This window comes from Myotis davidii, unplaced genomic scaffold (genome assembly GCF_000327345.1).
Source record: "Myotis davidii unplaced genomic scaffold, ASM32734v1 scaffold1065, whole genome shotgun sequence".
Taxonomy (NCBI): Eukaryota; Metazoa; Chordata; class Mammalia; order Chiroptera; family Vespertilionidae; genus Myotis; species Myotis davidii.
In genome coordinates, this window is record NW_006297281.1 from 760361 (window position 1) to 763555 (window position 3195).

A 3195-nucleotide genomic window follows, 5' to 3' on the forward strand; every position below is an offset into this window, starting at 1 on the left:
ACTTGGGTTAATCTCTTCGCACCCCCCTAAACCCTCATCTTACCTCAGAGGCACAGCTTTTTCAGGAGCACCTAAAAGTAATTCTCTAAAAGCCTCCTTTGACACAAAGGTATATGGATGTCTAGTTTCAGACCCTCAGTTAAAGTAATACGAGGATCAAATGGAAGATTTTCAGGTCATTCCCACTGTAATCTGTTTTACTGAACCGTGGACCAGTCTACAAGGAATACCCCCTTTAAAGAGCTGCAAATGCAGGAGGAGCTGGTGACTGCTCACCACAGTTTAATTGTTTTAGGATTAAGCCTATCACTTGGTCGAGGATGAACTTTTCCTGCAGACTCTGGTTGACAATGAGGATTCGCTTCCTTGACCTGTGGTCCTGTGTTTGATTTGTGCACTTGGTGATGTTCTTTGATCATAATTGGCTGTCACTATTTCTCAGCTGTGCAGCTCCATGGCACTCCGATTTCTGCATGGCTTCCCCGTTACATGGGGCTTTTGCCGGCGCCCACTCCCCCAACAGCCGGGCTTGGAGGGAAATGAAGCTTCATGTGGTCTCAGATCTGGCGGTGCCTGGGAATTGTTGATTTTTTACTGCAGTGAAAGTTTGAACAAAATTCTTAGAAAGTCATTCTCTCAGTGCCACTTTTTGTCTTTTGAAGTCCTCTTCAAATGGAAGGATGGTTTTAAAAGCATACAGCCGGTTTCTCTCCTTCCTGGAGAACTTTTCCAACGTCATGATCAATGCCGGCTCTCATCCCTTGCAGAGCTGCAAGCCTTAGTCTTTAAGATCCCAGTGCCTTTGGGAGAGGAGAGTAGGAGGGGGGAGGGGAGGAGAGGTGGAGGGGAGGAGCAGGGGTAAGGGCAGAGAGAGGGGAAGGGGAGGAAGCTGCAACACCAGAACTGGATTTTCAGACATAATGCCCAAGCAGCCTCTCCTCTGAGGTGTCTCACAAATGTCCCCCTTTCACCATACCCCAAGTTAGGGATTCCTGATGGCACTGAATTGGTGGCGAAGACCTTCAGTTGACACACCCTGTATCAAAAAAATTTAAGAAAGAACACCTTTATATGAGACAAGTTAAAATGAGATATGTGAGCTCCATTATTTTTATTAATGGTTCCTACATTTTCAATGAACTGGTTAACAATTAGCCCTAATATCGTGAATAAAAGAGACTCAGCTATAATAAATTTTGTTTCACTGGACAAAAGAAGTAGTTAAAGAAAAGGTTTGATGTTCCCTAGTTAAAAAAACAACAACAACTACACAGGAATTTATTATATTTTCCAAATGTAAGTAACCTGATAAGTGAGTTAAAGTAGCCATTGGGAGACAATGGATGAAGGATATGAAGAATTTCTCTGCTGTTTTTGCTATTTTTTTGAATTTATAATTATTTTTAAATGAAAAGTAAAAGAAAAAAAAATACAGAATGTTAAAGTGCAGTGCCAGGAGAGACGCCCCAAAGGTTTCCACTTTCTCTTTCTGGTAGAACCACAGAAAGTTGTCTGCTAAACACAGGGAGTGAGGGACAAGGGAGGCCTGCTCTGCATTCAAGATGAGAAATTAGCAAGTTTTAGAGGAAACAGCATTCCTGTGCCCAAAGGAGGCAGAGCTGTTACAAAACCATAACACTGTAGCCTGAGGAGGGAAGAAGAACAGAAACCTGGTAGTAGTAAATCTTAGCAGGAGATGGAACTCATTCTTTTTCTTGGATTGTAAGACTCGTCTGTTAATTTTATACTGTCAGACGCCATACTGTCAGACTTCAAAGGGATAGCGGCAGCAGCACCCATTTCGATGTCCATTTCCAGGTTCTGATTATGTGCTATGTATCGTTATGTGAAACATTACCATTGGAGGATGGGGAAATAGTACAAGGAATTCTCTGTACTATTTTTTTTTACAACTTCCTGTGTCTATAATTATTTAAAAATAAAATTAAAGCCCAGACCAGTGTGGCTCAGTTGGTTGGAGCATTGTTCTGTAAACCGAAAGATCGCAGGCTCAGTTCCCTGTCACAGCACATACCCAGGTTGCAGGTTCAATCCCTAGTCAGAGTGTGTATAGTAGACAACCAATTGATGTTTCTCTCTTACGTCAATGCTTCTCTCTCTCCCTCTCCCTTTCTCTCTTTCTAAAATCAATACAAACATATCCTTGGGTGAGAATTAAAAAAATAAATTAATTCAATTAAATAAAAGTTAAAAAAAATAAGGAATATATTTCAAAGTTTATATAGTTGACTTTATAAACCTTTGCTCATTATATCTTATTCTTGACAGAAAAAGAACTGTAATTTATCTAGGATGTTGGATCCATTGTGAAGACAGATGCATTTGGGGTAAATGTTGGGCCTGTTATTGTTAAAGTATCATCTTTAAAGTATCGAAACTTTCCCCATCACTATACCAAGGCTCATCATAAAATATTTAACAAGAAGCACTTTTTATACCTTCAGGGAAAGACAGACCCAAGAAAGAGTTTCCTTCTGCATATCATAGCCAGAAATCTAGTTTCCAGTGAAGAAATAGCCTGTGATTGTTTCTGTTTTCTCTGCAAAGGGTTTCAAAGTCAGATTTGCAGGAAACTTCTGTACACATATGTAAGCCTAACCCTAGACCAGAGCCTGGCTGTGAAAAATACAATGTATGGGGTGCCCGAGAATGTGATGGTCCCCAGATACTATTTTTTTAAAAATATATTTTATTGACTTTTTACAGAGAGGAAGGGAGAGAGATAGAGAGCTAGAAACATCGATAAGAGAGTAACATCGATCAGTTGCCTCCTGCACACCCGCTTCTGGGGATGTGCCCACAACCAAGGTACATGCCCTTGACCGGAATCAAAGCTGGGACCCTTGAGTCCACAGGCCGACGCTCTATCCACTGAGCCAAACCAGTTATGGCTCCCCAGATACTATTGTTATTTCTGGGTACTCAGTGTTCCCGGTCTCCGTGGACATTTTTACAGCCAGGCATGCAGCTTTGTCAACACAAGGGCTATCTCTACACCTTCATTCGGACTTGAAAGGTTACCCTTCTGAGTCACAAGCTGAACTCCCACAGAAATCTGCTCCATCTGCCCTCCTCTGTGTCTAACTGCCCCTTGCTCTGGAAGCATCCTTCTTTGTTCCCTGTGAAGACTCACAGTTAAGGGTGGGGGGAGACTTTTTTTTTGCAGACGGAACA

General features: G+C 41.8%; 1 pseudogene; it reads right to left on the reverse strand.

Annotated features, from left to right (window-relative positions):
- Window positions 1-475, reverse strand: part of LOC102767245 — an 834-nt pseudogene extending 359 nt beyond the window's left edge.
- Window positions 476-3195: the final 2720 nt, after the last annotated feature.